The sequence below is a fragment of the Pogoniulus pusillus genome, chromosome Z (genome assembly GCF_015220805.1).
Source record: "Pogoniulus pusillus isolate bPogPus1 chromosome Z, bPogPus1.pri, whole genome shotgun sequence".
In the NCBI taxonomy this organism is placed as follows: Eukaryota; Metazoa; Chordata; class Aves; order Piciformes; family Lybiidae; genus Pogoniulus; species Pogoniulus pusillus.
The window spans coordinates 33,937,055-33,951,616 of NC_087309.1; positions in this window are offsets into that span (position 1 = coordinate 33,937,055).

The window sequence follows — 14,562 nt, forward strand, 5'->3', positions numbered from 1 at the left end:
CAAAGTTTCTTTTGACCATGATGTAGTGTGGTTTAGGATGTTTTTTTTTAATGGCCATGACTGTAGAAACAGTCTAATAAAATGATCAGATCTTAGGAAAAAAACAGGCACTGAAAAAATTGCTTGCACATGTAAGCATCTTTCTAAGCATTTGTTTTCAATCAGTACTACATTTCTCTTTCTCAGATTATGACTCATTTTATTTGTGGATATTTATAAAATTTAACTTCTGGCAGAACAAGTGCTGTGCATGCAATATACATTTATAGTGCAGTGTTCTGAAAAGGGAACTTTATCCTAAAGGAATATGTTCATGAACAGTATATATTCTTATTTCTATGAGAAATATATTATTAATTTGATATTATAATTTCATTGAGTGAAATATTTTAATTTTAACCTTTTTGTTTTGTACATCTACATGCAGAAAACCTAAAGAAAAAAAATAGAAAATTTGTTGAGATTAAACCATAAGCCTACAAAAAGCCCATACCACTCTGAGTGGAGCTTAATTTTTCCTATACTTTAGATGTTACAGGACAGAATAGATAGATGTAACTATCTTTGCAAAACATTATTTCATATCTTCAGAAACTTGCTAAATTTCAGCTCTTTGAACAGAAATTATTAATGTTACATACTTTACAATTAATGTTGCATAGTTAACAATCATGATCATAATTAATTATAAAGGGTAATCATCCTAAATGGTTCTGTCATATCCATAAAACAAAGGTGGGACAACTCACTTATAATTTCAAACAATTGTCTTGCATTTGTTTTTAACAAATCCAAGGAGTGGAGGAGGCATGGGACAGCTTCCTGTGCCCTGCCTTTGTTTTAAGAAGCTGTGATCTTTCTGAACTGTGTGCTCTGATATGGTCAACTGTAAATTCTCTCAATTCTTGTATACTCTGTTCCTTTACAGGCATGTTTCCTAAATACTGGGGTTTGATCATGATTTAGTAACTTGTGTATGTGGTCAGGGAATACATAAGCAGTCATCAAAGTAAGGTAAAGATCATTTTAGTTGAGTTGTATTATCTTTAAATTTTTAAATTCTGCTACAAATTAATTTTCTAATATACTGATTTTTGTTGTAGCAATGAACTGTTTCCTGAATTTATATCTAAGAAATAAAGTCTGTTATTCTGGAATGTAAACTGGCTATATCTATTGTAGGTGGTACATTTTGGGTTTTTTAACTTCTTCCAGCACTCTTGCAAGTAAGTCATAGTAGGTCACAGAGGCTTTAGGTAATGTGTCACAATCTGAATTACAAAAAAATAGAAAGCAAATAAATTATGTGTACTGCAGACTACCTCATAATATTTGATACATCAAGATACATTTATTTATATACTTGTGTTGTGATTTTAACTATATTCATATTCCTGTAAGTGCAAACAATCAAGCCAAAATCTGTACCTTTATGTGTCTGTTGCTGTAAGTTGTTTTAATGTACTTCTCTTTCTCTTTAAGGTATGGCTATGTAAGTCTACAATACCAATACAGGACAAATATAAGTGGAACTACTAGAACTTCAGTCACTGAGGAAGATTAATTGACATTTTTAAGGATGTAAGTTTGTTTTCCCCATGTTCACCTCAACATTATTAATCCTGAGAGGTTTTCACAACATTGTCCCAGAAAGGTACCTGTTCATCTACATGATCACAAGCAGTTTAGAGTCAAAAGAGCGTGCAGCTTACCATGAGACTGGGACTGGCACACATGTCTAACCAGGGGACTGGGGCTGATGCATGTAACTAACTGTGGGACCAGTGCTGACACCAATCACAGTTGGCATTCACTATGGCAAGTGAATGAAGAACTGTGACCGTGTATGGGATTGAACAAAGTATAACATTTCAAAGGTAATAGAGAAGTTTGAAGCTCCACCACTTTCAGGAGCAGTGAGACATCTGGAGAGTGGTAACTATCTCTGCTTTAACTTTTTCTTGCTTTTTTCCTTCTTTCCTTTATTTCTAACTTTTCCTCCTGCACATGTAAGCAAAGTAAAATGGAAGTGCTTTTCTCAACAACTGCTAGGTTCCTTCTTGTTTTCATTTTGGGGATCCATAAGTGAATCGAGGCAACATTTTGAGAAATACTTGTGTTGCTCCTGAAATTTGTTAAGTTCTAAATACTAAAGTGTGAACATCAATGCGATCAATAATAGGACTGAAATCTGGAAGGTATTGTTCAAATACAGTCTGAAAGTTTTCCTAATGTGTCATCTCATCACATGTAACATCATATGGAGTTCCAAGGTAAAGAAGCAAGTGCCTCATTGGACTGCACATCAGTAAGTCACCATTTTCCATGTCATTATCACATTCTTGTCCTAAATATACTAGCTCAGCATGCTTGGAAACTGATTTTGGGACACACAGCTGCTTTTTTAATTCTTCAAATAAAGGTGGAAGGTTTCACCTACAGCATTATCACTAATGTTCAGAATATGCTTTCTGTAAGCATCCATTTTGTCTACCAAGGAAAATATTCATTTCCCTCTTGTATTCATACAATGACAACTTAAATTTCAGTCATTTCTGAAATAGACAGGATCTTTTGGCTGATTGTGGTTCTGTTATAACTCAGTGTGAATGCTTTTATCCTCCCTCGTCTCTGCAGATTATTGTGGTGGAGGGGCAGTAGCCCCCAAACTGAGGCTTTTCTATGCCTCTGCATGCCCAGACATGTTCTTCTGCCAGGACCCATGAGGCAGCAAACAAATTGCATAACACACACACACACAGAGCCTGTGTACCCCTGAGGTCCGGGCAGGTAATCCCCTATTGGAGGGTCCAAGCACGTTTCTATTGCCTATTGGGGCAAGGTTTGGCTTATGGCCAACCTGATTGGTCATTTTAGATGTCCAACAAGCCACGAATCTCGGCCCCAGAGCCTTTAAAGAGAGGTGCACAGCAGCACCATGTGGTCAGTCCTGTTCAGACGTTCAGACCTGTTCAGTCCGATCAGATGATCCAGACTGTTTACCAGTTCAGAAGATTAGAGCATTTTAGACTCAGCTCTGATCCACAGCAGCACCCTGCTGCCCTGACCCGCTTGCATTGGCCTAGACACAGGATCAGGCCTTGCTCACTTGCAAGCATTACAGAGGCTTAGACCTCTTGCATTGATCTCAAGGCGCAGCCAAGCTATCTGCAAGCCCTCTGAGAAGCAGAGCACATTCATGCCTGCACCATACATATATGGGGAGCCGAGAGACCCCCTGCCTAAAGCCTAGAGCTATCTTGATTCATCTGCAGAGTAAAATCTCCCTGCAGCACGGCATAAATACTACTTGCCAGCTAGCCTGTAACTCTGGAAAGACCCAGAGCTCGGCAGACCCTCAGACAGTCTGCAAACCTGCGAACACAGCTTGCTAGCTGCCAGACCATGTCAGAAGCAACATGGACAAATCCTTCTCCTGCACCTGGAATCCTGCCAGCTGATCATCCCTGGACACGGCATCCAGAAGAAGCAACAGCTCCGAGGCAGAGGTCACCCCAGGAGAATAGGTTAAAGAAAACTCTATTTACCCCAGAGACTGGGAAGACTGGGAAAACTTTATCATCCCTTGCAAGCCGGGACAGACTCCAGCTCACCAAGGCCCCAATACTGGGCACATGCTGAGACAGATTCCCGGGAGGGTGATTTAATGATTAATACTTAAGAACAGCACACATAAGTAAGCTTCAATTCTTTCGTAATATAAGTTACCTCTATCTGAGGAGCACACATAGTTTCAGCCCTCACTGGGCAAACCCTAGAGTTGTTAAGAGGCATTAAGCCAAAGAAATATTTCTTTCTGTCAATAATTGTTAATAATTTGATATTTCCATTTAATAATCAATCCCTATAAATATATCCCAAAGCTATTTTCATAAACTTGCAAACGAACTTGAATTTCATAGTGATTGGGGGTGGTATACATTTGTAAATATTATTTTTAATAAATAATTTTATAAAAAATCAAAACCACCTCAAATTAATTTCTCACCTCCCCCTAACAGGGGGGGAATAGAGAAACCCCTCCACAACAATTATGCATTCAGCAGATTTTTTTATATTTCTCATTTGTGATTTCTGTTTTCACATCCAGTATTTTAAAAGCTGTCCTAGTAATTAAATTCAAGTAAAAGCTAGGGTTGAAATGCAGTCTGAACACATCACAAGAGCTGCAATATGTCTATTAAATATATACTAGACTATTTGACATTATGAATAACTGTACTGGTCTACTGAAGACCAACATTTGCTTAATTTTGTTTGCAGAGTTTGATAGAAGACATCAGACATTACAGATAGTTTTGTGAAGAAATGTATGAATTAAAATTAAAATTAATATTGTGTGGGTTTCTCTATTATACTATGGGAAGAATTAGGCCTTTGCATAATAGTTATGCAAGTTTACACATCACTGATGTCTCTTGCTTCCACAAGAAACCTTGACTGAACTATTTTTGATTCACTTTATTATGTTTTAGTGCTTCCTTGTGCTATGAAATCAAAACTGCTCCCAAAGTAATTTTGTGTATGTGATGCATCCAACTACAATCAATAATGGAAGTACAACTTTTATTTTATATTTCCCCAAAATTACAGTAGATTTTTTCAGTGTACTTCTTCACTGCAGTGAAATATTATTTTCAATCATGTAAAGTAGTAAAACTTTTATTTGATCTATGACTTGCTGTTGTCTCTTACCTGTACTGTTCCATCTCTGAAAGTGCTTGTCAGTTTTGTATTTAGATATTTTGTGTGTGTGTTTCTCAGTTCCTCATCAGTAACATTTTTTTAAAGCAGAGTCTTGAACTAGCATTACCATAATCTAACAGATTGTGACTTGACATCTTTTAAAGCCATACTGTGTGGAATAACATCCATGAAAAATGCACTTGCTTTAAACATCATTACTTTAAAATAAAACAAAACAAAACAACAAATGAACAAACAAACAGGAAAAAAACTAAAACAAAACAAAACAAAAAAAGCAGGTAAAACTGACAGGACAAGCTGTGAGGGTATAATGTGATTAGAGATATTGCAGGCAAGTTCAAGTAACTCTTCAAATGATGATCACAGAAACATGGTGTTTGGGGTTGGAAGGGACTTTAACAGCCGTCTAGTCCAATGCCCCTGCAGTGAGCAAGGACATTTTTAGCAAGATAGATTGCTCAAAGCCCCATTCAAACTAACTTGCAGTGTTCCCAGGGATGAAACACCTACCATCTCTAGAGAACCTGGGTCAGTGTCTCACCAGCCTCATCATAAAAACATGTTGTGCTTAATGTCTACTCTAAATCTCCCCTTTATTAGTTTAAAACTGCTATCACTTGTCCAGTTGCAACAGATCCTTTTAAGAAGATTGTCTCCATCTTTCTTATAGACTCCTTTTAAGCCCTGGAAGTTTTCAATAAGCTCTTCCTAGAGCCTGCACTTCTCCAGGCTGAATAACACAGTCATTCTTCACAGGAGAGATCTTCAGACTCTCTGATCATCTTTGCAGCCTCCTCTGGACCCTCAGCACACAGTTCTCAAAGACTGTGTGTCGTGGAGGGCCTGTAGACCTGAAAAGAGGCTTGTTTATGCCTATACGTGCCTGGACCCCTGGTTGTAAACAGGTTGTGTAAGCCTACACACACCCAGTTCGTGTCTCCCTGGGGTAAGTCCATGTGATCCCCATATTTGGGAAAGTCCAGGCAAGTAGCCTTCTGCCCATTATGGTAAGGTTTGGCTAACTGCCATCATGATTGGTCATGCTGGTGGCCAAAGAGGCCATTAATCTTGGCCCACAGTCAATAAAGAGGGGTGCACAGGTAAACAACGTGCTCAGCTCAGACCCTGAGGCACAGACCCTGCATAGCTCAGCTACTCTGACCCTCACTTGCAGTGCTCAGTTGCTCAGATGCTACCTTGATAGCTCAGAGGCCCAGACCTCATGCTTTGACCTACTCGCAGCTCACCTGCCTGTGTATTTTTCTTGCAGAGCTCATTTAAGCCCGCCTATGATATATATATGAGGAGCCTATAGCCTCCTAAGCCAACTGTGCACATCTGCACACCATCATGTTATCTGGACCAGATCCTGCATTGCATTTACCTACAGAGCTCAGACTCCTAGCAGCCGTGCACACTTTGCATGCCCACTGCCTATCATTGCCTGATAAGTGCCGTTGCTGCTGAGATAATCAGGAAGCAGATTCTGAATTGTCTGCACATACACACAGCCTGCTAGCCATGACAACCATGTCAGACACAGCATGGTATCCTGCCAGCTGAGAATTCCTGGACACAGCATCCAGAAGAAGCCAGCAGCACCAAAGGCAGAGATCACCTCTTTGCCAAGAGAAAAAAGGTCAGAAACCCATTTCCCCACAAACTGGGAAGATTTATCCTTTTCCCTCAAGCTGGGAGGATTCCAACCTCAGAGTCCACAGGCAGAGACCCTGGAGAACTGGACATTAGACATAGGCTGTGACACAGACCCAGAGGGTGATTAATAACTGGTAAGAGTTGTAAGTAAGAGATTTAATACCTCTGGAAATATCTGTTACCTCTGCCATAAAGCAGAAAGAGTTTAAGCCCGCTCTGCTGGGTAAATAACATATGAGCCCAAGCGGCATTAAGCCGTGGTGAAAACTCCTCTCTCTGTTTATAGTTTAAATGTTTGCTAGTTAATTAACAAATTTCTGTACATATTTTAGCCTAGAGTGTTTTTATAACCGTGTACCGACCTTTAATATTAATATACAGTGGTTGGGGGTGGTGAGAGTTCAGAATATTGAATTTAATAAATTTATAATTTTATATAAAATTATATCACCCCAATTAATTTCTCCCCTCCACCAAATAGGCATAGGTAGCAGAAGCCCCCTCTGCAAGGGCAAAGTAGAAGTTTTTCCTGGATGATTTTCCAGTGTGCTCAGCATATCTATACTCTGCCAAACAGCTGTCTATGTAATGAAGATGACACCCCTCTGCCATATTTTGTATTGAATCCTGTTAATTTTCAAACTTTGAAGAGAAATGCAGTGTATCTAGTCCAGACATGAACACTTAACCTTTGGTTTCAGAAGCATCTAGAAAGTCTGTGAGTAGTTTTGGAACAGGAATAAATTAAGAATCCTGTTATTATTGATTAGTGTTTATTTAAACACATCTTTTTTTTTTTCTCTGTAGCACAGAAACTTTAAACTATGGGAAATGAGAATAACTGCATACTGAGGTTTCATGACATCTCTGTTATAAATAAGTTAATGTGGTAGTTAGCAGGAAAAAATATTTCAGTTATACAACTTCAGATTTAGTGTGTAGTTATCTGAGGGACATCATTACTGACATTGACAAAACTGTTGACAAAAGTTATTCAGCCAGTTGAAGTTTAATCCTGAATCAGTGGAAGAGCATCACCCCTGAAAATGTAATTTTTGCTAAGAAAAAAAGTCTGATTGCTTTTGTGTTTTGATTTGGTTTACTTTGTATATTTTTTTTCCTCAAAGAGAGGTCAAAACACACAAGCACATTCATGAAATTGTGAACTGATAGGAAAAAAATGAAGATTGCCAAAATTACTTCAGAAACACATAGATAAAAGTGACTTCTAAAAGCCAAGCAGAAGAGACAGCAGAGACAAAATTGTTGCGACTTTGTCAAGGCACCATTGAGGAGAATCAGAGTCTGACAGGTTTATTTTCTAGAGATATGCTTACACGTATGCATATGTATCTCCTGTTCACAAAACTAACTGCCAAGAGGGTTTTCCTGAGTACTTTAATGGGATGGGAAAAGCAAACATGACTTCCCTCCGTTAGATTGCTCTATAACAAAGTGATGTTCTCATAAGTATAGCAGTTCTATCGCTGTCCCCACTGATGCTGTAGGGAGGCACCTGGGTCTTTCCTACACTCAACTAAGAGTCAGATGAGAACAGGAGTGTGATGGTTTAGGGGTTACCCCGCCCCTCCCACACTTTGTATTTGTCCCAGCTAACTCAGACGGACCCTGGGAATATAGATGAAGCAATTTATTTACAGCTAGCAGAATTTACAAGCAGCTATTTACAATATATAAAATTATATACAGAAATATACAAAGGATAAACAATACAAAAGCACAACGCCCCTCCCAGAAACCTGAGTCCCCAGGAGGGGCTCTCAAACCACCCCAACACCTCCCCCGGCCCTCTCAACCTTACCCCAGTTCTCAGGAAGAAGAGAGGTGCAGCCAAGAGGTTAGGGAGCAGGGTTAGAAAGCAGTGATGTTAGAAAGATGTGTCTCGGTCTAAGGCAAAAGCAAGAGTGAGAAACAAAATGGAGAAAGTTTACTTCTTCTTCCCAGAGCTCTCAGCGAGACTGTGAGAGAAGTTGACATCAATTGTTTTCATTTCACTGCCTGTTATCTAGTTCTTTTACCAAAACACTCCAGCTTGCTTCAAACTAGCACAATCCACCCCTGTCTACTTCGCTCAGAGTATCGCTGAGAATTAGCCAATCTAATCCAAACCAATATTTACACTTAAAACAATATATACAAGTTCAGTTCACACTTCAATCAGATGTAGGTGATTCAAAAGCTCAGAACAGGGACTCCCAGGTGATGTTGGGTTCGTGCTCACGTACTGTAGATTCTATCATAGATTCTCTCAGCGTTGGGCACCGATGTTACCTAGTACAGAAAACTCCTAACAGCTTGAATTTAAACTCTCTCAGCTAAGGTTAAATTTCTCTGTGGAATACACTGGATTTCACCATTCTCCTGCATTACCCAGTATGTATGACCAGGATCTTCAGCAGAAACCACCCCTCGGACAGGTTTCCCTTCGCCCAAAGGAGAAAATACCCAAACAGTTTTCCCTAACAGATTCTTCTCACGTACAACAGGAACTTTATCACCGTCTACTGTTTGGACCAAATCTGATTGCGCAGGTCCTGCTCTGTTTACTGAACCCCTACTATTTACCAACCAGGTAGCTTGTGCTAAATGTTTGTCCCAGTTTTTCAGAGTTCCACCCCCCATGGCCTTTAGGGTGGTTTTCAGCAAACCATTGTAGCGCTCAATCTTCCCTGAAGCTGGTGCATAGTAGGGTATGTGATAGATCCATTCAATACCATGCTCTTTGGCCCAGTCATTCACAAGATTGTTCTTGAAATGAGTGCCATTGTCTGACTCGATTCTCTCTGGAGTTCCATGTCTCCACATGATTTGTCTCTCCAAACCAACAATGGTGTTGCGTGCAGTAGCATGTGGAACTGGATAGGTTTCCAACCATCCAGTGCTGGCTTCTACCATCGTCAGCACATACTGCTTGCTAGAATGAGACCGAGGTAAAGTGATGTAGTCAATCTGCCAGGCTTCACCATACTTCTACTTTGACCATCTCTCACCATACCATAAGGGCTTGATTCTCTTAGCCTGCTTAATAGCAGCACAAATGTCACAGTCATGGATGACTTTGGTGATAGCGTCCATGGACAAGTCAATTGACCTATCACAAGCCCATCGGTATGTTCCATCTCTGCCTTGATGTCCAGACGAATCATGGGCCCACCGAGCTAGGAACAGCTCACTTCGGTGTTTCCAATCAAGGTCAATGTCAAGATCAGAGTTGGTATCAACTTGAGCAATTTTAGCAGCTTGATCTGCCCTCTGGTTATGTTTATGTTCCTCAGTAGCTCTGCTCTTAGGCATGTGTGCATCTACATGCCGCACCTTCACTAGAGTTTTCTCCAGCCGTGAATTAATATCCTGCCATAGATCAGCACACCAAATAGGCTTTCCTTTCCTCTGCCAACCATTCTTCTTCCAGTTCTTTAGCCAACCCCATAGAGCATTGGCTACCATCCACGAGTCGGTGTAGAGGTAAAGGATAGGCCAATTCTCACGTTCAGCCACATCAAGAGCAAGTTGGACAGCTTTTACCTCAGCGAACTGACTGGATTCTCCTTTGCCATCTTTCATTTCGGTAACTCTCCTGGTAGGACTCCAAACCGCTGACTTCCATATTCACTTGTTCACAACAAGACGACAGGAACCATCTGTGAACAAAGCATAGTTCTTTTCCTGATCAGAGAGATCACCATAGGGAGGAGCTTCCTCAGCACGAGTTATTTTCTCCGCCGGAGGTTTGGAACAGTCTGTGCCTTCCGGCCAGTTGGTGATCACCTCCACCAGACCAGGTCAGTCAAGATTACCCATTCGTGCTCGTTGGGTTATCAAAGCCATCCATTTAGACCAGGTTGCATCTGTGGCATGATGTGGTGATGAACCTTTGCCCTTGAATATCCAGTTTAGAACTGGCAGTCTAGGAGCTAAAAGCAATTTTGACTCAGTTCCAATCACTTCAGAAGCTGCTTTCACTCCTTCATAGGCTGCTAGAATCTCTTTCTCAGTTTAACTGATCTCAGCCTGTACCTTAGTTAACTCTTGAGATCCACCAGTGATTCCAAAAATATAAATGGACTCTGTCCCTTTACAATTAGATGGCAATAAAGTACACTGAGCACCTGTGTCAACTAAAGCCCTGTATTTCCGAACTCTTGAACTGCCAGGCCACCTAATGAATACATTCCAATAGATTCGGTTCTCTCCACTATCCCTTTCCTCCTCCTGGCTGGAGGCAGGGCACCCCTAATGTTGAACATGGCATGTGGGGTGTACACAATAATTGGTGTTGTTGTGAGAGGAATTGCAACTGTTGGAACAATCGCAGTTGCTCTTGGGAGCTGAAGAAGTGACAGTTACTTTCCTGGCGTTGCTGCCTCTGTTTCTGCCACTCTGCAGTTCCCTGACCCTCTTTGAAAGAGCTGAAGTAGGTTTACCATCCCACTTGTTCATGTTCTCACCGTATGTGTCACGCAGAAGTATCCACAGTGATGCACGTGATTGCTGCTGTCTAGGTGGAATTTGTCTCCTCCTAGGCTGGAATTGCCTTGCAGGAGGTGGGCGTCTGTTCCTGACTGCAGAAACATGCACCCATTCTGATGATGCAGGAATGGTATCCTTTACCAGATTGGAAATTGAGGTTGTAAGGTCCTCCTTCAGTTCTTTCATAGCATCTTTAATATCTGTGGTCATAGTTTGTATGGCAGAGATTAGGCCAGAATGTGACAAGCTGTCCTCTATCTGCCTGAGCTGATCAGTGAATTCACCAACAGTGAAAGATCTTCCATTATCACTCCTTGCTAGAAACTTGCTGGCCAAGATGTTAGCATAGGATGTAGGAGCAAGCTTAATAAGCTTCTTCATGAGACCTGTTCCCAAAGGAATATCATCAGGCTCATGAGTGCCATGATCTCCATAAAGCACTTCCTTCACAGCAAACTCCTTCAGAAGCTTAATTCCCTGCTCAATGGTGTTCCACTTCTTGGCAGCCCATGGCAAATCATCTCGGGAAGGATATCTCATAGCCACAGCCAACAGAAGGCGTGTCCACAAGCTAACCCTACCAAGAGGTCTTGCTAAGTGTTTGTCCACTCCACTCTCCTTAGTGAGTGGTCCCAGCTGCTTGGCAGACTTGTCTCCTACCTGCAGGGCATTAGCACCAATGCCACAGCATCTCACTAGCCAGCTTAAGATTGGCTCACCTGATTCCCTTGTGTATTCCTTCCTAACTTCCCTGACCTCTCTGAGTGGATCCTTGGAGCCTTGGATGTCATCTTCCACCTCCTCTTCCACCTGTTGATCTGGTGGTACTAGGCCTAACACAATCTTCCTCATAGCATTCCTAAACTCATTGGAACCATCCTCTCTCTTGGCAGCTAACCTCACAGCGCTCCTCTCACTTGAGTATTGTTATCTGAACACATCTACAAGGTCTCGCAGACTAACTATCTCCTCCTCCCCTTCTCCTTGCTGCTGATCACCAGAGGTCCCCTCTCTTACATCCTCCTGCGAGCCACTCTTTGTCTTAGCTTTTGCCTTAGCAGGTGCCAGAAGGGCCTGAGCAGCAACAGACTTGGATTTGTCTGATGGAGGATTTGAATCATTGGGGGTCTGACCTGGAGGATTTGAATCATTAGGGGTCTGACCTGGAGGGTTTGAATCATTAGGGGTCCGACCTGGAGGGTTTGAATTATTGGAGGTCTGACTTGGATCTTGTGAGTTCAAATCTGCCTTGCTTTTAACAGGAGGATTTTGGTTCTGGTCTGCTGGCTGGGGGTTCGAATTGGCTGAGCTGGTGTCATTAGGATTTGGACTGACTGGGCTAGCGTTACTAGCATTAGCAGTGTTATTATTTGCCTGTCCTCCTGGGATGCCTGCCAACCCTGAGGTGTTATTGTTGCTAGGAACATTCTGATTTTGGGTATTTGCCTGTGCTCCTGGTCCTCCTGCCGCACTCTGTGGATTGTTGTTGTTTTTGTTATCATTGTTTATGTTACTGGCAGGAACATTGGCCGTGTTCCCAGCACTTGGAGAAGGAGGGGCAGAGGCTGGCAAGGGGGAAGCCGATAACTGTGTTCCCTTGTTTTGCTGTGAAAGAGACTGCTTCTGAGACACAGAATTTTTCCTAGTTCTTACAGAAACTGGTTTTGAATTTTTCACCAATAATGTCAAAATTAATATGAATATTAAAATCATAAAAGCCAGATTACTGCACACCAATCCCGCCACAATCTCTTTTCTGTAAAAATCCTTGCATGGACTTGGCATTTCAGTTTGGGGCTGGATGACCCCCATGAGAGCAGTAGATAAAGCAGACTCTCGATTGATTGTAACATTATTGACAAAAACTCTTGTAATATCACTAGTAATATTCTCAGTGACACTAAAACCAGCATAACCAAGAATAAAATCACCCCAGCTCCAGAACATGTTTGAAAGCTTAACTTTAGCCTTCTTAAAAACTACACGAAGCAAGAAATAACCAATTTGATCTTTGATCCAATTGTACACAAAAAACCAGAAAACAGGCCACACAAAAATCCCCACCAAGTACAATAGCTGCTTGATTAGCTTCATCTTAATTCCCAGAGTTAATTTCTAATCACTCAAAAATATCTAGCCCCACATTGGGAAAGCCAATTAAAAATGTGATGGTTTGGGGGTTACCCCGCCCCCCCACACTTTGTATTTGCCCCAGCTAACTCAGACGGACCCTGGGAATATAGATGAAGCAATTTATTTACAGCTAGCAGAATTTACAAGCTGCTATTTACAATATATAAAATTATATACAGAAATATACAAAGGATAAACAATACAAAAGCACAACGCCCCTCCCAGAAACCTGAGTCCCCAGGAGGGGCTCTCAAACCACCCCAACACCTCCCCCGGCCCTCTCAACCTTACCCCAGTTCTCAGGAAGAAGAGAGGTGCAGCCAAGAGGTTAGGGAGCAGGGTTAGAAAGCAGTGATGTTAGAAAGATGTGTCTCGGTCTAAGGCAAAAGCAAGAGTGAGAAACAAAATGGAGAAAGTTTACTTCTTCTTCCCAGAGCTCTCAGCGAGACTGTGAGAGAAGTTGACATCAATTGTTTTTCATTTCACTGCCTGTTATCTAGTTCTTTTACCAAAACATTCCAGCTTGCTTCAAACTAGCACAAGGAGTCAGAAACTGGATTCTGGAAATGGATTCAGGAGCACCATGGTTTGAAGTAAAACCCAGAACAGATAGAATCATCTAGTTGAAACTAGATGCTCTTTAAAGTTCATCCCAATCCAAGTCATTCTATAAATCTATGAACATATGAATCCCTCAGCTTTATGGAGAATGGAATATCACAGTATCACAGTATCACAGTATCACCAAGGTTGGAAGAGACCTCACAGATCATCAAGTCCAACCCTTTACCACAGAGCCCAAGGCTAGACCCTGGCACCAAGTGCCACGTCCAATCTTGCCTTGAACTGCCGGAGGGACAGCGACTCCACCACCTCGCCAGGCAGCCCATTCCAGTATCCAATGACTCTCTCAGTGAAGAGCTTTCTCCTCATCTTATTGTTCAGCTAAGGGTCATCTGTCCTGTCCCCTCCTCCCAGAATACATGGCCTCTTATCTTATTTATATTAATTTTTCATAAATTATAACAGATCTATAATCAATATTCACACTGAAGTATCACAGTACCACCAAGGTTGGAAGAGACCTCTTAGATCATACAGTCCAACCTGTTACCACAGAGCTCAGGGCTAGACCATAGTGCCAAGTGCCATGTCCAATCCTGTCTTGAACAGCTCCAGGGATGCCGACTCCACTACCTCCCTGGGCAGCCCATTCCAGTAGCCAATGACTCTCTCAGGGAAGAACTTTCTCCTCACCTCAAGCCTAAATTTCCCCTGACGTAGCTTGAAGCTGTGTCCTCTTGTTCTGGTGCTGGCCACCTGAGAGAAGAAAGCAACCTCCCCCTGGCCACAACCACCCCTCAGGTAGTTGTAGACAGCAATAAGGTCAGCCCTGAGCCTCCTCTTCTCCAGGCTAAAAAATCCCAGCTCCCTCAGCCTTTCCTCGTAGGGCTTCTGCTCGAGGCCTCTCACCAGCCTCGTCGCCCTTCTATGGACACGCTCAAGCATCTCAATGTCCCTTCTAAACTGAGGGGCCCAGAACTGGGTACAGTA